At 42.9% G+C, this 19,834-nt stretch overlaps 2 long non-coding RNA genes across 2 annotated transcripts; both read right to left on the reverse strand.

The window, feature by feature from the left end:
* Positions 1-395: 395 nt before the first annotated feature.
* On the reverse strand, positions 396-5,343 carry LOC140128991 (uncharacterized). The gene is made up of 2 exons (XR_011855234.1): positions 4,749-5,343; positions 396-668 (listed from the first exon to the last, which is right to left on the reverse strand). It is a non-coding gene; the product is annotated as an uncharacterized lncRNA (long non-coding RNA).
* A 193-nt stretch (positions 5,344-5,536) lies between these two features.
* LOC140128993 (uncharacterized) lies at positions 5,537-10,096 on the reverse strand. The gene is made up of 3 exons (XR_011855235.1): positions 9,806-10,096; positions 8,767-8,840; positions 5,537-5,619 (listed from the first exon to the last, which is right to left on the reverse strand). It is a non-coding gene; the product is annotated as an uncharacterized lncRNA (long non-coding RNA).
* Between the last annotated feature and the right edge of the window lie 9,738 nt (positions 10,097-19,834).

The following is a 19,834-nucleotide window of genomic DNA, read 5'->3' on the forward strand; positions in this document are numbered from 1 at the left end:
TCATGAACAGTGGTAAAATAAAAGCTGAGCTGTAATTGGTTGCCATGGGCAACTAGAAATATTCTGACTTTCAGACAGCTTGATAAATCTGCCCCTATTTCTGGCGAACAGCAGTGCTGGAAGTAATGTTGGGACTCCCAGCCAGTGTACTGTGCAAGGTCGGTGGGATTTGGCCAGAACACAGGTCCAATTTCATTGACAAAACATGTTTGTGTTCAGGGCACCTTACAGGGGTGTACCAGGATCATTTGACCTGTGGAAATACCTTAGGTTACTTGCATTTATTCTTATATAATGAATCCTTATAAAAGTTATGTTTCCATTATATGGAGGCACCTTCATTTTAGCACTGATATACAATCCTTACAATGGCAGTAAAATGGAGAACAAAAGAGTACTAAGTGAAATTAGTTTAATGAGAATGCAGAAAAATAACATACTTAGCTTGACACAAATTAGAATACTACGGGATTAAAGCAATCATTTCTATTAGAAATAACAATGAATAATAATGCGTGCTAAACACAAAGATGCTGAATACTTAGATTTTATGTCGCTGAGGGTGACATTTATTTTCACAGATTCCTAAAATTCCAAAGTTGATTTCTTATATAAACAACAACCACGTCTTCTACAGCTTTATCTTTTACTGCTTCTGAGACTTCTAGCTGAAATGGAAAGGAAAATATTTATATTTACATCAATTATTTACATCATGCAAACCACCATAAAACTACATGAAGTGGAAAGAGATGCAGGTGCAACATATCTTCCCACAACAGGTGCTTCATGTTTATGGTTTACCAGTTTCAAATGCAATTCCACATATTCATCCTCTACTGGAAGGTAAAAAGAAAAACATGCACAAAATGATCTAAAAGGGAGGATTTATTTTTAAAAAAATTAGAAAAGTACAGGTTCATATTAGTTAGGTTGGCTAGGACTAGCTATTGATAGCCTATCCTCGGGATAGGCCTTTTTACATATTAGGTGCTAGTCTTGCCACAATCCTCCACTGCAAGAAAATTATAGTCCGATTATATTTTAGGTTTCATTCACATGTCTGCAAATAACAGCCGTGAGCAGGCTGCAAAACCACTAGCTAGCTCACAACGGCCGTAGAGGTGCATTATTCACGGGGCGGTGAGCACACCATGTCTCGCCGCACAGTGTCCAAGATGTGCAGCCACTGCTCCCTACAGAGAGGGGGACTTACTCCACACATCTGAAAGTCTGAAACCAAATGTGTGAAAGGAGTTTAGCAGTATTCACTGTCACCATAGTCGGTCCCTGCTGAGAGATTGCACCTCATAGAGGTAGCATGGATTGCTCCATTAGGGGAAACATGTGACTAGGACTCACTGAATTATGAGCTATTGGCTTTAGCACATCGCAGTCATCAGGTTATAGTTTCTGGGTGCTGCTGCAATTAGGCTACATTGTTGGTACCTTAGACAGTACAGTCATGTATCAGCAATAATACTGTTGTGGTAGCCCCTATTTCGTTCTCCCATGGGAATAGGAACATGACTGTGGATAAACAGTCAGAAGGGGTGACAGCCCCCCAGGGTACTGGTGTGTTCTGGGGGCACAAGCATGCGATGCAGTGCTACACTGCTGAAAACCCCACTAATATTTTGGCTCATTCCCCAGCATGGGAATGAAGCTTTCATTATCTGGTCCATCCCCAAGCACTCACTGGGCTGACCAGGAGGGAGGATGCAACTACTATGCAGCAGCATGGCAGGGGTGCACACTAAGGCCCCTTCCACACTTGCGTTGCAGATCACGTCAGAGTTTGATCAGGGTGCGATCAGGGTTTGGTCAGTGAAAAACGCACATTTTGCATCAGAGTGCAATCAGTTTTCAGTCAGAGTTTGTTCAGTGTCTCAGTTTTTCACGCGCGTTTTTGATGCAATTTCAATGCAATTTCAATGCGTTTTTCACGCACAGAAAATGCGCGTGAAATGGACTCAGGACTGAGCTCTATCTTTTATGTGGCAATTGATGCGTGAAAAACGCATTGCACTTGCATTGCACTTGTAAGTGTCTCAGAGTGCAATGCGTTTTTGATGCATCTCCATAGACTTGTATGGTGCGTTTGTCATGTGCGTGACTTGCAAAAGTAGAGCATGTCGAGATGTAAACGCGCGTTAAAAAAAATGCGCGTGTGCGCGTGAAAAAAAATGCAAGTCTGAAAAGACCCATTGGTTACAATGGGTCAGAGTGCAATGCAAGTTCTGCGTGTCAAAAGCACGCGCAGAAAACGTGCGTGAAAAACGCAAGTGTGAAAGGGGCCTTACTCCTGTTCCCAGCAGCTGTATGAGCTCTCAACCTGCCAGACTTTCACAAAAGTTGGGGGTACCACAGTTAGCAAAATGTTTTTTTTTTTGCAAGTACGTTAGCTTGTTGGTATGGGAGCTATTAAGAGTTGCGGCTGAATCATTTATGGAGTCAAATCAAAGTTAAATTAGGAAAATTAGAAATATTTTAGGACCATTCATGGGGTGATGGATGTATTTAAATAAATGTATTTATGGTAATAAACTGACCTGCATAAAATTTATACAAACCATCTTATTTATGTCTCCATTTTTCAATAAAACACTTATACACAATAGAATATGTTGTTCTCTGTAAGAATCCATTTCACAGATGATGACAGCAATTACTTTTAGAACGGCTGCTGACAAGTAGGTAACAACTAGTTATGAAAAATGCCTGAAATACTGTTATTTTTATTAGCCAGCATTATAAAAAGTTATTATATGAGCTTCCTTGTTCCTTAGACTTACTAGTCCTATAAATACAACATAGTCCGTCATTAAAATGACATTCACTGGACAATAAAATGTTAGTTACATAATATAACTAGTTCATCTTAATAAAATCTACTGGACTCCATAAATGTTGTGCTCTTATTTGGTGACATTTGGTATAATACATGATATAATGCAATAATAAGAAAGGCAGATGCAACAAGGTTTCACCTGTTGTTTCAAAATGTTTAAATTGTCACCTGAATATACTGTTCTATGCTCCATGCATGCCGACATGTGACTAGTGAGAGGGACAAGGAAAGATAAGGGGAGTGCTTATAACTTTACACCATACTCCAGCTCGAGGGTCCATTCTGTACCTGAAACACTACCTAAATGTACCCATAGCATTGAGTTATACTGTTCGTTTTACTTACTATGCTGGTAAATTGTGTGTTGCAGAGGAAACCAGCCTTTGAATTCTGGTGTAGCAGGCCAGAATAACCCTGTTCCAGATTACACCTGGGTATAGTTTGGTCCAAGCCAGAGTATACCCCAGGATATAAAGTAGCCTAGACCAGTGTATACCCCCAAGGCCAGAATATATACTTCTAACGTAGAGCCCAGGTATAGTATGGCCCAGGCAACAGTACAACCCTGGCGATAAATTCTATAAGGGCTCCCTATAAAGGAGGGAGGGGTAAGGAGCGCTCACCCCTTTCCATCTCCACCACACCAGAAACGTCCACCTGGTCATGTGAACAAGATATAAAGTGTATTTACGTAAAAGCAATGTGAATTTGATGCTAGGTTGCGTTCACACATTGGGGCTTATTTACTAAGGGTCCACGGAACGCACTTTCCTCGGATTTAGGAAATTTTCAGGATTTGCGCCGCTGTGACAGCTATTTAGAAAGCGATTGTGTTGCACACGATCGGATTGTGGTGCAATTGCACTGGCTTTCATGCAACAGAAATCGGGGGGCCATCGGACGATTCGACTGATTGGGACTGAACGCTGGATTTAATATTCAAATTGTGTCGCAACCAATGCACTTACATACACTGGGAAGAAGATGGTGAACTCCAGCGGGAAGCGACAGATACAGGAAATCGGGCGCACAATCTTTATGGATCGCGGCACAGTGCATTGTCGCCGGACAATGCACTTCGGGTGAACTCCGTCGGCCAAGTAAATAAATGTGCACCATTGTGTTTCCATTGCATAGATTTAAACCATGTTTATGCAAAAACAACATAAATGCAACGTTTATACCGCATTTACGTGAATGGTATGTGAACACAACATTAGCCTGCATTCACACACTTTTCATTTACATAACATTTACATTGTGTTAAGATCACTTAAATATAAACCGTGTTTATGTGAATTAAATTTGAACTTGTTTACTCCACATTTACCTAAACACATTGGGGAGGTTTATAAGCAGAATTCTGTCTTCATTTGCACAAAAAAAAACCTGTCTGCACCACATTTATAAAGGGTTTTAGACAGTTTTCTGGCTCTCCTATGACTTGCTCGACAAAAGGGCAAAGCATATGATAAAAAAATCAGTGCGCAAAAATAATGCTGACCCAACTGAATTTTGTCCTGGTTTTCTGGCGTAAAATAAGCCAACTAATTGGAGGTGCAAAGTACGACTATAAAGTCTTATACTACAGATTTATCCTCCAGAATAAGACTCATATATTAATCTGGTGCAGAATAAGACTGTATAGTCTAACTCTGCACTGTCTAACCTTAGCACACTTTTTATAAATCTGCTCCATAATAACACAACATTTACATAAACACAATTTGAACATTATTCTCACACCATGTTTACGTGAACGCAATGTGAATTGGATGTTTTGATTTACATTGCATTTACATAGATTTGATTTAAATCACATTGATTTAAAACGTGAATTTTATCCCATGAATTCTTCCCCCATGTCACAACCTCTTGCGGTATCTAAATGACCTACTAATACTCATGTATGATGGTGGTGGGGAGGTTGCTGTAGCAATACTGCCGCTAGGTCTTATTATTCAGGGGAGGCCTTATATTTCTAAGCTGCAAAGAAATTGTAGTTGGTCTTATTTTCATGGGGTGTCTTCTCCCTGGTATGTTCTCACCCATTAGGATCCACACCTGCTACAAAGAGAAAAACTCAATGTGGGAACACAGCCTAAGGCTAAATCCAGTCGAACGTGTGACCGCCGTACTGTAGTACGGCAGGCACACATCGGCGCCAGAGAGAGAAGGAAGGTATAAGCGTCGCTCACCCCCGCCCCTCTACATAGAAAAACATGTCGCACGGCACCGTATTTCGGGGAAAGAGAGGACATGTCCTATCTTTCTCCCAGCTACAGAATGGTACGGTGCCGCACATGTGTTGCAACGTACCGCTCCTTACAGTGCATGTCGGCCATATATATACGTCCCCCAACGGCTGTGTGAATGAAGCCTAACAGTGATGGTTATGTGTTTGGAGTGAGTTAAGTTTCTCACTTAACTTTATCAGAGCTAAATCCTGAAAAAAAAAATGTTAAAATTAAGTAATTCTTGTGTTTGTCACGCAGTTACTGATATGGGTACAAGATGGCCTAGAGGGGTAAAACCACGATACTCGGGGTTAAAGTGGCTTACACTTTAACCCCAGGTATTGTCTGTGCTGGGGGAATACTCTGGCCTGTTGCACCAATAAAGGTAAAATATTTACAATCCGTAGCAGTAATTGACATGCTGCAGATTCTAAACCAACACTATAAATATTGCAGCAATCTCATCCTTAGTTGTTCATTTTCTTTAATCAAATTTCTAATCTGTTCTAGCACCACTTGCTGAATTTCTTCCTGAACATAAAAATAAAATATGACCAAAATGTTAAAGGGTTATTCCAGTCGCAAGCATTTGTAGCAAATCTCCAGGATTACATAATGTATGGTTGATTCACTAAGGAGACTTGTGAGACAGCAAGACATTGCAAAAACAGTAGAGCAGGTGGCATGTATAGGATCTCTAATACAAATCAAAGGCCATCTACATGCAAACATACAGACAGCAGACGGGTTGTCCTTGCATTATATTTCTGTATAATGCAAGGACTCTCATCCTGTCTAATCTATGCAGTCCATGGGATTGGGTCAAAATATATTCTGCCTAAATTTACATGTGCTAAATAGAACCTGTCACCAGTATATGATAGGTTCCCATAGGGAGGTAGATGAGTGAGGAGGAGGGAGGATAAACCCAGGAGTGAGGGATACAGTCTGTTAAAGCTGACACCCCCATCAGGGGCGGCACTGCAGTGGTAGCAGCCATAGCAACCGCTATGGGGCCCACAGTGTCAGGGGGCCCCAGCATCCGACCAGACACATTAAAGAGTGGAGGATGTGCATCATTATATCCATATTATGCTGCACTTTGTACATTATAATATGTATATAACACATATGTGATGTATATATGCTGCATCTGTGATGTGTATATGTTGTATGTGTAGACGGTGTATGGCATCTGCATATACTGTATGGGGGATATTTATCATACGCTGGCGCTCGTGCGCCAGCGTATGATCGCCCCGCCGCTGCAAATTCGCAACCCGATACATCAAGAGGCACCTGCCTCTTGATGTATCGGGCTGCCAAAAGCGCAGCGTTTATCCTACGCCAGGCAGGGCCTGGCGTAGAAAAAAACGCAGCCGGTGACTTTTCACATATATGAAAAGTCGCCGGCAGCAGCGAGTGCGCAGGCGCGGGGACAGTAACGCCCAGCACCGGCCCACTCCCATCCGGCCGTGCCCCCCGCTCGACCGGCCGCGCCCCCCCCCCCTTTACGCCCCTTCACGCCCCACTGGCGTGAAGGTGGCGGATTGGGGCAAATAATCGCAAAAGCTAGCAATAAGCTAGCATTTGCGATTATTTCAGGGCCTCTGCGCCACTGGCGGTGCGCAGAGGTCCTGATAAATATGCCCCTATGTGTGTATATATGCTGTGTGTTTGTAAATGTCACTGTATGTGTGTGTACATGCTCTATATGAGCATATGTGCATAAGTGTATAAATGTGTGATGTAACTTGCATGTATGAGTATACAAATATGTATAATTTTCAAGTGGGAAGGGGGGCCCCATGTCGAAGCCTGCTATGGGGCCCTGCCACTCATAGTTACACCACTGACCCCCATGACTTGCTGGAGGTTTCTGGCAAGAAAGACAAGTAAACTTTGATATCATTAAATTACTTACCTTTTATAACTTACAGGAGCGATGGAGCTTGGCTTTAGAAACATTTTTGCAATCTTTATTACAAGGGCTATGGGAACCTGTTATCAGGATAAAATGTAATATCCTGATGACATATCTCCTTTAAAGGATATCTACCATCAAAATCCAACCAGGGACACATATATAGAGCTACAATGACTGTGGTTATCTGCTTATACTTGTTATGCATGGCTTAGTAATAAAGTTAACTTCTACCGCTACCAGAGCCCCTCCATGCTGCATCTTTAAAGGCTGCTACACTGTGCAGGAGCACTTATCCCCTCCCAATGGAACAGCCTGTGAAACCAAACCCCGGGGGAGCTCTGGTAACACCCCCGGGTGACTTTAGAAGTAAGGAGGCAATGGATAACAAATATAAGAAGATTACCACAGTCATGCTTGATTTTTATGTTAGATTTCCTGCTAAATCAGATTTTGACGTTAGATTTCCTTTAATCCCTAATCAGATTTTGCTCAAAATTCAGGACCTTGGGAAGGCTAGGTGTAGGTTGGCTGCCGTACATAAACACAATACTTCCACATTCACAGGAGCTGACTGAACTGTCCAGACAGGACTAATCAACCTGAGCTGGATGACTCATGCACAGCAGGTGGGAGGATGGTGCAGCAATTGATTACTTCTGCCTGTCAAGGACAGCACAGTGATTAAGTATTCTCAGCAGGAAAAGGCTGGAGCAGTGCATAATTAGGGTAAGAGGAGAAGCGCTGGGGCAGCCACAGGAGAGACAGAGCCTCATTATTATAATTTTATAATTGTCTTTTCAGCAAAACCACTCACATCAGGGATTAAACAAGATAAGTTCCTGCATCAATGTAGCTACAGCATTCTTAAGGTATGTATGGTTCATAATGCATTAAAGCAAATGGCAGATTTCCTTTAAGTAAGATCTATGGGTTTTATAGATGTAGAAGAACTTATATATTTTTTTCATTTCCTATGCATATCATCTTAAAGGGGTATTCTGGGAATATGAAGGTTTGATATAAAACCCATAATGCTATCAATAAATGAATACACCAAAACTCATTAGTCACAAAATAAAGCTTAAATAGTTTGATTTTATGATACACTAAATGTTATGGGTAGGCGTAGTTATCACCAAGATCACCACCACTGAAAATTACAGGTCCCATGATCCTTCAGTTCTCAGTAACTCCCCCTACCTCTTATGCTGTGCTCCCAGTGATGAAATAACAGACTGTCCTGCTCTGTTACCATAGTAATGATATGTAACTGCCATCACTGCACATTACATCACTGATATGACGCCTTACCACAACACCGGCCATACTGGCTGCACTTCAACCACCCGACTACAACCAAAAATGGTGGTAATCACATGACCTGCCCAGGCAGGTGTAGGACATGTGATGTGGACATGTGACCAGCGGCCATCTTATGTCCTGTGTCTGCTCCGTGCGAAGGAAATTAACAGACTGATTAAAGGGCCAGTAGCATTTTAATTCTTCATTACACAGTTTTTCTGCTAAGGGGATCAACATTTTTAAGAACAACTTATTACATATTAGCTTATATTTTAAGTACCCACTTATATATGAATTATGCTTATGCTTATTTTCAGCTTTTATACATTTATTGTTTTATCGGTCCCGCGAGACAGAAGTTTTACTCATTATAATATATGCTGTATAATAAAATAAGATTGACCCACAAATTCCCTTCAATTTTTAAAGCAAAGTAGTTTTTCCTGTACCTTTCTTAATTTACTTTTCTTCCTATTGAGCTTAGAAGATACTGTTTCACAGTTAAGATGATTGCGATGATTACCTGCAGAGTAATAAAATACATTTATACATCTGTAAACATTTGTGTCTGATCTTATGTTTAAAATGAGTTTACAAATATTTGCTGTGAAATCTGCAAGAGGAATCAGCATCAGAGTTTTGACTATTTGAAGCAGCCCAGGTACGTTACCTGCATTCAATAACGCCAATATATACAGTTGGTAGAAAAAGTGTTAGCCCTTCGAACTTTTACCTTTTAATATTTTAGGTGATGAAGAGAAACACAAACTATCGATATTTGTGAAGTGTAAAGAAAAATGGAAATTGTGACGTGTATTTCCATTCAGGCCCCTGAGCCAATACTTTGAGGGATCAATGTTAGCTTCAATGACAGCTGCAAGTCTGCGGGAGTATGTCTGCACCCGCTTTACACACCTACAGGCTGGATTTGTTGACCATTTTTTGGCAAAATAGCTCCAGCTCAGGATGATAGGCAGTGTTGGGTTTCCTTCCCACGTAACATTTGTATTGCAGTACAGACAGTCCCCATGTTACGTACAAGATAAGTTCTTTAGGTTTGTAGGTTAGTTAGTTAGTAAGTTAGTTGTAGGTTAGTTATACAGATAACTCATGCAATATAGAAGGGAGATTTATCAGAAGTATCTTAAAGCAGAAGTGTTTAGTTGTCAAGCCAATCAGAGCTCAGTTTTCATTTTCCCACAGCTGTTTATAAAATTAAAGCTGAGCTCTGATTGGTTTCCATGGGCAACTAGAACAGTTTTACCTCAGAAACTTATGATAAATCTCCCACAATTAGTACAAAGGACGGATACAAACATTGGGGGAAATTTATCAGAAGTGTCTGAGAGCAGAACTGTTCTAGTTGCCCATGGAAACCAATCAGAGATCAGCTGTAATTTTATAAACAGCTGTGCAAAAATGAAACTTGAGCTCTGATTGGTCTCCCCTATTACATGGACCCTATGCACTGCCTGGAGGCACACACACCGTGCAGCTGCACATCTCTCTGGGGGCTTCTTGTAGCTGTGTTCCCTGGTGTAGAGACACTGATCAATGCCAGCCCTGAAGAGTGGCTTCTCCACATCCCTACAGCAGGGGGCGCCCTATTCTCTGTGCCTCCTCCCCGCCTTTTGTGGTTCCTGTCCTGCCACTCAGAGAGGGGGACGCGCTGCAGAGCTATGACGGGCGGGCGGCCTCCACAGCAGGGTTCATAGAGGGCTGTTCTACTCATGGCGCCTTGTCTGGAGCCGCACTGACTGTGCAGTCTGAGGTAAATTCTGTGTTTCCCGCCAATCTTATGGAGCAGTCCATTATGAAGTAAGAGGGGGGTGTGAGGGAGAGGTATTCATGTGATGGAGTGGAAGATTCAACACTTACAAAAGGATTGTAATGTAATGCTAACTTATTTTATGATATTTATTCATGTAAACCAAACCTCTTCTGTGACATCTCACATTCTGACATTAGCATAATGTTATTTTTACATTATTTTTGCATTTTAACATTTCTTTTAGCTTTCCCTCAATATAACTGTATAAGGCTAGGTTCATAACTCTCTTTTAGCCCTCTGTTGTAAGGATACAACATATAATATTACATATTACAACAAAGGGCTAGAAGATGGATATATCTTCCTAAAAGAGGGAGGAAGAGTGACCATCCCTAGCAGCCAGGGTTCAGGGTGTTCCCCCAGTGATGGGTCGTATGATGTTATTGTATGTACAGTTACATTGCTGAACATATGCTCAGTGGAGTCCTGGGGTGGATGTAATATGTTGCATCCGTCTCCCATCGGCTCGAATGACCTCTGCTAGGTGTTTATGTCGCTGTGCAGCAGAAAGGAAAAACATGATTTGCTGCTTTTTTTCATCCAGTGTTAACTACTGGATGGAAGGACGCCTTCATCTGCACAGTATTTGTCTGTGTCACACTAATTTTTGAAATAATCACAATTTCTTTTGCGAACTGCAATTATTTTCCCCTTTATGCCACCCTCATGCCAAGTGGGTATAGAGAGGTGTGAAGGGGCATACTCAGCAACAGCAGCACAGTTCCTGTCCGTTCCTGTGCCTTTGCACTTGCTATTGTCTGTGCCCGTTCAGGCTTGATCAGGCAGAGGTAATAGCACAACTGTACACCAGCGCAGCCTCCTGATGTATCTGTAGAGGTGGGGCTTAGGCTACATTCACACAAACATATGCCTGTCAGGGCGGGCATACGTCCGGCACCATGGAGAGGAGGAGGGGTGACGCCTCCATACTCCATAGCGATACATGGCACACGGCGCCGTAACATGGGGAAAGATAGGACAGGTCCTATCTTTTTTCCAGTGTAAGGAGCGGTATGGTGCGGTCTGTGCGGCCATTGCCGTCTATGGGGACGTACGTACATTCCCCATACATTCGTGTGAATTCGGCCTTATATTGAAGCAAAGTTTTAACATAATAGTTTTATTTTCCCATATCCACTACACTGTCAACCCTCCATGATCCAAATAACGGTGAAGCACAAGCTCCCTTCACTGCCCTATACTGCTAAGAACACCTCGAATTGGCACATCCTCTAGTCCTCAATATTTTAATAAACCACTGTAGACACATAATGATATCCATAACTGATGCACAGAACTGCAATATATGTTAACTAATAAAAACACCAACACCACAGTGGACAGGGGCGTAACTTTAGGTGGTGCAGAGGTTTCGATCGCACCTGGGCCCAAGAGGTTTAGAGGGCCCTTATGGTGTCACTTTCCCATATGAGAAGACTATTACTATAAACCATACATTATAGTCGGGGGCCTGGTACAGGCCTTGCAGATTCTAGTTAAGCCGCTGGCACTGGAGCGCCACAAATAAAATCTTTGAAGTAGAAGTGTTGTAGTAATCACTAGATGGCAGTGTTTGCCACATCCTGTACCAATGACATCGCATGACGGCGCTGAAATGGCTGAAGCCGGTGTAAGGTTCCTATGGAAACAAGTGAATGATCCTCTTAGGGATAAAATGCAAAACAATTGTGCAGCAGGAACACCGATTTGGCTCAAGGATATTAATCTTTCTCAAACAGGTTTCCTTGCGTTTTTTGGCATCGTACCCTTTTTCTTTGTCATTATTTTGCAATCTATTACTGTGTAATCTTAATGTTGCACAATGTATATATTATATGTTACTTTTATGTCTAAATATAAACAGAAGACCTACAGAAGGGACTTTTCTTTACTATGTTATCATTGAAGTCAGCAGATTCATGTGTATCCATCAGTCAGAGACAAATTAACCCCTTAAGGACGCAGCCCTTTTTCATTTTAGTGTTTCCATTTCTCACTCCCCACCTTCAGAGATCTATAACTTTTTAATTTTTCCGTGTAGTTAGCTGTGTGAGAGCTTGTTTACTGTATAATAAATTGTACTCCCTAGTGATGGTATTTAGTATTCCACGCCGTATACTGGGAAGCTGGAAAGAAAATTGCAAATGCTGTGAAATTGACAAAAAAGCATTTTCTTTTGGCCTCAGTTTTAATGACTTTCATTGTGCGCTCCAAATTGTGCGCTCTAAATTATATAGGTTTTATTATGTTTTTGCATATTGCAAATTGGTGATTTGGACGTTTGGGCGCTATTTTCCATTATGGGGTTTACTCTCAGTAATAATCGCTTATATATTTCGATAGATGGGGCATTTTGGGATGTGGAGATACCTAACATGTTTATAATTTTATTTGTTCATTTTTATATCAGTTCTGGGGAAAGATTTGATCTTTTAGGTTTTTTATTAAAGGAAATCTAATGTCAAAATCATGTATGGTTAAACCAGGGACACTTACTCACAGGCACTGTGGCTGTGGTAATCTTCTTAGGGCTCCTGTGGGTGTAACCAGAGCCCCTCCGTAATTTAACAGGTTGTTACGTTGTCACCTTCTATGTCCCACCTGCTTCCTCAGCACTTCCCCAATCCTCTGTCTGATGTAATCTCCCTGCAGAAGAGGAAGTCTCAGCACAAAGTGGGAGCAGCGAAGTACTTGTTGCACACTGTAGCGAGATGTGAAGTCACAGCATGTTGCGGCTCTGGAGCCCTTCTAACTCATTAGCATATTGTTCATTGATTAAAGAAGGAGGCCATGGATAACAGATTTAAGAAGAGTACCACAGTCACAGTGCCTGGATCTAAGAGTAAGTGTCCCTGGTTTACCATGCTTGGTTTTAATGCTAGATTTCCTTTAACCCCTTATCTACCCATCTTTTTTTCATATCAATAGACATTTTTCATTGTTTTTTTATCAATTCCCTGTAGCTTTTAATAGCATAATTTTGGGTTTCATATGTCCTACTTGTGAACTTTTATTAACCCTTTCTGTGCAGTATATTTAAAAAGAACTCAAATCTGATTTTATTTTTACACACTAGAGGTTCATAAAGTTTTAATATTGCGAGTAATGTAATTTTTTAATTTGTTGGAGACTAAAAAATGTTTAGGCATCATTTTTCCTTTTTTTTTCGTTTGTTTTCGTACAGGATAAATACTATCATAGGTTTGTAGCATGGGTTTGTACGCAGGTACAAAATGTGTGTGTTTTAAAGGGGTTGGACCACTCAAATTTCAATCCCTTGTTGATGTTTACACAGTAAAGATCATTTTTAACCCCTGACTTTACAATTTTTCTCAGTTTTATTGCTGTTTTAGCTTCTATAACTCAGTGATGGTCAATGTAAAATTCAAGGGTGTGGACAGGGACTCTTTGAGCAGACACTTCATGATCCCTCTAATGCTGCATGCTGACAATGTGGTTAGATGATCAGGGTACATGTTTATATAGACGTTAGCTTCTGAACATTGTACTAGTATCTGAAACTTAGAAACAAGGCAAGAAGACTGCTGACCCTAAAGTCAGAAGATCCCGAGTCGGGTCTAGGGGCAACCAAAATTGTGTACACCAGGACTGATAGAGACAGGTTGGAATTATATACTCATATTCTGTTCCCTGGAAGTCAGCCTTATTCATGAGGGGGCCGGCCGACACACCCCCTCCACGCCCCTGTCAGTCGGGGACCTGTAAGAATAGCCGGCAGCAGGGCAGTGCATATATTGCGCAATCGCTGCTGGCTCTCTGTGATGCAACGCACTGACAGTGGCTGTGCCATGCTTTTTGACAGCACTGGGCAGCCATGCCGAACTGACAGCGGCTGCGCCACACCGTGTGTATTCCGAGCGCTGGCCAAATGTTACTTATATTTGGCTTATGCTGTGAATAAGCATGGCACGGCCGGTTACTGTCAAAAAGCACGGCACGGCCGCTGTCAGTGCGTCTCATCGCAGAAAGCCAGCAGCGATTGCGCAATATATTACAGGTCCCCGACTAGGGAGAGGAGGTGTGTCGGCCGCACCCCTCATAAATAAGGCCGACTGACAGGGGACAGAATACGAGGATCCATCCTCTTATTTGGTAAGAGGTCGGATCGATTAAAACCACCTTTGCAAACATAAATTTTAATAAAAATTTAATAAATATAAAGGGGCTGGGAAGAGCATTAGGGGGACATATTTGGTGGGGGTATTTTGGGGGGTGACAGGTCCTCTAGAGCCTGTTTAAATGTATTTAGTTTTTACCAGACAACTCTTTAATATAAAAAACACTTTAAAAACATTTTGCTTGTTTGTCTGTGTCAGTATAAATAATAAAGATAGTACTCATATACATCAGAAAATGTTACAATAAATGCAATGTATCACATACAATCACAATACACATCAACAACTAAAATACATGTGGGTAGCCATAAAAAATAGCATCTTTCCGAATCTGGAATAAATTGCAGTGAGTATGGGGATTTATCAGCTAATTCATAGACGATTGTTATGGATGTGTGTTTGTAATGTAACTTGTATTGCTTTCTTAGGATTACCACCGGCTTTCTATATTGAAATATGAGTCAATTTCATATTGTCTAGTTGACACATTCATAACAACAAGAACAAGGCCATAAATGATAAGAGGTCTCGCAGCTAAAATAATTCCCTGTTCACACTGTTTAAATACCCTATTGTGCTTTAATGCAAGCGATGGGCAATTTGTTAATCAGTTATACAGCACACTCAATAGCCAACAGCTGAAATGGCAGAGCTACCAGCTGCTGCTGGATGTTGGCATTTTTGCAGAGGAGAGTCAAACGTGAACTTATATTTACCCTTTCTACATGTAAAGCAGTGTAGATTTTTAATTTCTCTCTAGACGGCCCTAAAGTCACTTCCACATTCTGGCCCATTCTGTGTAGTGTGTGGAAGTGTCATTTCCTTATCTTAGGGAGCATGTACTCCAGAGACGAGAAATTAATTTGGGATGTTTAGGATACTAAACTTTTTTTTGTCCTGTCAAATATCTGCTTCAGTGGCAGCAGAACCGTGAAGGAGGCAAAATAACATTAGAGTCATCTGACTGTCATGTGCATTAGCTACACAAGCAATGAAGGTTTTATAGCTAAAGTGAAGTGCTTTGCATATGAATTTACTTTTCTTTGTCAGTCACAAAGTGTTAAAGGGAAATTGTCCTAAAAACACTCCCAGGATGTTGTCAAGCAGCTTAAAGGAAACCTACCACTTCTGACGGTAGGTATGAGATACAAACACCGGGCACCAGCTCAGGGTGAGCTGGTGCCGGTGCTTAGCCTCGTTAGTGTTAAAACCGCGGTATCGCGGTTTTAACACTTTTGAAACTTTCTAGCAGAAACTGCTTCGGCGCTGCGCGCGACCGTGCGCGCGCAACGCCTGCGGCGTTTCCAATGTAGGCGCGCGCACGATCGTGTGCACGAAGCGCCGAAGCAGTTTCTGCTAGAAAGTTTCAAAAGTGTTAAAACCGCGATACCGCGGTTTTAACACTAACGAGACTAAGCACCGGCACCAGCTCACCCTGAGCTGGTGCCCGGTGTTTGTATCTCATACCTACCGTCAGAAGTGGTAGGTTTCCTTTAAAGGGCATCTACCACCAGGATGAAGGATTGTAAACCAAGCACACTGAGAAACTAGTGTGTCCCCCCTCTGGCTGGATCTGCTCTTCTTTAAGCTTCTGATGTCCTTGGTTTTAAGAAAAAAAAGGCTTTTAAAATTACGCAATTGAGCCTTAGGGGGGGCCCTAAGGTGTTAATGGAGCCTGGAGCAAATTAGGCTCATTTGCATCATTTTGAAAGCGTAAAGAAGAGCAGATCCTGCCAGAGGGGGCAAACACCAGTAGGTCAGTATGCTTGGTTTACAACCCTTCTGTCAGGTTCGCTAGGGAGATTGCTGGGACTTCTGGTTCTTCTGGTGGTACCAGCAGCGTTCTCCGAACCCCGGCGCGTATCCGCGCAAACTCCACCTCTCGTCCTGGGCAGCGGCTGCTAAGATCTCGCGCTGTCTAGGAGTGGCTGGGACTTTGAACCTCTGCTTGGTGCTTGGTTGTTTCTGCACCATGAGGGGTTAATTCCCAGATGCTGTCCAGCACCTATCAGGTTCTGGAGGTGGAGTTCTGGCTGCATAAATTGCAGCTTCACTAGTCACCAGTGCCAGTGTTTGAAAATCCCTTTCTCCACCTGGTTGCTGCTAGTTTGTATTGCTCTGTATCTGTATCTATATTGTTGCTAACTCGGCTAGTTTTGGACTTTGACTCTTGCTTACTGATTCTGCTTTTGACGTACCCTCTAGTTGTGACTCCGGCTTGTTTACTATTCTTTTATGTTTTATGTTTGTCAGTCTGTTTGTGTTCCCCTTCCCACACTTACCCAGAATATTTCGAGTCTTCAAGTAGTCGCCCCACGGTTTAGCGTGGGGGGGCTATAGGAAGGGACAGAGGTTGGGGCAAGCTCAGGGCACACTATCCCCTGTCTTTTGTGTACCAATCCTAACAGAAACACTGGCCACACATAGGTCTGCATCCTGTATCCGACCTGCTACATTCTCTCCTTCCATGGAGCCTTTGTCAGCTGTGGTCGCTCAGGTCCAGACCCTAACTCAGCTTGTTCAGGATCTAGCTTCCCGTCTCCAAATTCAGGAATCTATGCAGGTTCCACGGCAGACATCACCGCAGGATCCACTGCCACCCACGCCTGAACCTAAGGTTCCTCTCCCTGACGTGTTTTTTGGTGACCGTAAGAAATTTTTTTCATTTCGGGAGGGCTGTAAACTTTACTTTTCTTTACGCCCTCGTTCATCGGGCACAGAGATTCAAAGGGTGGGCGTGGTAATTTCCCTGTTGCGTGGGGATCCGCAAAATTGGGCTTTTTCTCTCCCACCTGACTCTCCATCCCGTTCTTCTCTTGACGCTTTTTTTTCTGCTTTAGGCCAGATTTATGACGAACCTGACCGGCGAGCACTTGCAGTTTCCCACCTTAGATCTCTGTGTCAGGGAAAACGGACAGCAGAAGATTATTGTGCCCAGTTCAGACAGTATGTGACTGACTCTCAATGGAATGACTGCGCCCTAAAAGACCAATTTATGTCCGGACTGTCAGACAGAGTACAGGACTTAGTCTTAGCTTATGCCGAGCCTCAGACATTAGATGATGCTATGACTCTGGTCATCCGAGTTGATCGTCGCCTAAGATCCAGGCGATCACCTCGGGTGTCCTCGGACTGTCAGCCAGCGGCCAGTCCGTCTCCAGGTAGTCCAGAATTGGAATCCATGGAGCTGGATAGCATCTCTCCTGCACAGCGGAAGCAACATCGAATAAGACGCCATCTTTGTTTCTACTGTGGAAGTCCTGATCATCAGATCAACACCTGTTCCAAGAGGCAGCAGCAGGAAAACTTCCGCTCCTAAGCAGTAGTCGGGGGGACTGCTTAGGAGCTCAGGTACTCCCTATTGTGTCTAGAATGTATTTACCTTGTACGGTTAAGTTTCAGTCTGTTTCCTGCACTGGTCGCGCCTTTTTGGATTCAGGTGCTGCGACTAATTTAATCGATTATAAGTTTGTCTCTCAGTTTTGCATGTCATTGATTCCATTGTCCACTCCTATCCAGATGTCGGGTGCGGATTTGACCCCTCTACAGGCAGGGTTGATCAAATTCCGAACCCCGCAGATAAAGCTTATGGTAGGAGCTATGCATGAAGAATGGTGTTCTTTTCTAGTTATGGAAAACCTGTCTGAAAATGTCATTCTTGGTCTACCCTGGCTCCGGATCCATAATCCGGTAATTAATTGGGAAACTCTGGAGCTGGTTCATTGGGGTCCTCTCTGTAAGGAGCACCTGACCAGAGTTTCACTATGTACAGTAGTGACGGAAGATCAGGGTCTTCCAGGTTTTCTCTCGGACTACTCAGATGTGTTTTCAAAACCCTTGTCCCAAGTCCTTCCTCCTCACAGGGAGTTTGATTGTAAAATTGACCTTCTTCCTGATGCTAGATTGCCAAAGGGTCGTATATATAACTTGTCGGTACCAGAACGGGAGGCACTGAAGAGTTATATTGATGAGAGTTTGGCAATCGGACATATTCGTCCCTCTGAGTCGCCCACTGGGGCCGGGTTCTTTTTTGTTGAGAAAAAAGATGGTGGTTTACGGCCGTGTATTGACTATCGAGAATTAAATAAGATAACGGTAAAAAACTCAGGTCCCCTCCCCTTGATCCCGGATCTCTTAAATCAGGTTTCTGGGGCCCAAGTTTTCTCTAAATTAGATCTCAGAGGGGCTTATAACCTGATTCGGGTCCGAGAAGGGGATGAGTGGAAAACCGCATTTAATACACCTTTGGGGCACTTTGAATACCTGGTTATGCCCTTTGGTTTGAGTAATGCCCCAGCGGTTTTTCAAGGCTTTATGAACTCCATTTTTCATGATTACATCGGTGTGTTTATGGTGGTGTATCTAGACGATATTTTGATTTTTTCTCCTGATATGGTTTCTCACCAGCAACATCTCCGCCAAGTACTTACCAGGTTGCGCAAAAACCACCTCTTCGCTAAGCTGGAAAAGTGTGTTTTTTGCGTCCAGAAGGTTTCCTTCTTAGGTTATGTTGTGACTCCCTCTGATGTACAGATGGATCCGAGTAAGGTTCAGGCGCTCACGGACTGGGTTCGGCCTACCAATCTTAAGGCCCTACAACGATTTTTAGGTTTCGCTAACTATTATCGGAACTTTATAAAGAACTTTTCTGTGATCGCCAAACCCCTCACGGATCTAACCCGTAAGGGTGCTGATCCAAACAACTGGTCCCCTGCCGCTTGCTCAGCGTTTGAAACTTTAAAAGCGGCATTCTCGTCAGCCCCAGTTTTGGTTCAACCTGACCTCTCTCTACCGTTTGTTGTGGAGGTTGATGCCTCCGAGGTAGGAGTAGGTGCAGTGTTGTCTCAGGGGTCCTCCACTCTCACCAGACTTAGGCCCTGTGCATATTTCTCTAGAAAGTTTTCCTCTTGTGAGAGGAATTATGATATTGGTAATCGAGAGCTCCTTGCCATTAAGTGGGCATTTGAAGTCTGGCGACACTTTTTGGAAGGAGCTCTTCATCCGATAACTGTGCTCACAGATCATAAGAACTTAGTATATTTGGATACTGCTAAGCGTTTGAACTCACGTCAGGCTAGGTGGGCCTTGTTTTTCTCTCGCTTTAATTTTGTGGTCACCTACCGACCTGGGTCAAAAAATGTGAAGGCTGATGCCTTGTCCCGTAGCTTCGGGACTCCTGAGCTTCCAGCGACTACGGACAGTAATATTTTGTCTCCAGGTGTTGTGTTGGCAGCTGTCTCCTCCCACCTCTCCTCTCAAATTTTAGCAGGACAAAAATCTGCACCCAAAGACCTTCCGGAAGGCAAATTATTTGTTCCTCTTTCTTGTCGTTTGAGAGTGTTGGAGGAGACGCATTGCTCAGTGTTGGCAGGTCATCCGGGAATGCGGAGTACCTTGGATCTCTTAAAGAGAAGTTACTGGTGGCCTCACATGACTAATGATGTGCACGCATTTGTCCAAGCCTGTCAGGTCTGTGCGCGAGGAAAGACTCCCAGGAGACGTCCTGAGGGGCCTCTTCTTCCGCTTCCAGTTCCCACCAGGCCATGG

The sequence above is a fragment of the Engystomops pustulosus genome, chromosome 4 (assembly GCF_040894005.1).
Source record: "Engystomops pustulosus chromosome 4, aEngPut4.maternal, whole genome shotgun sequence".
NCBI classification, from domain to species: Eukaryota; Metazoa; Chordata; class Amphibia; order Anura; family Leptodactylidae; genus Engystomops; species Engystomops pustulosus.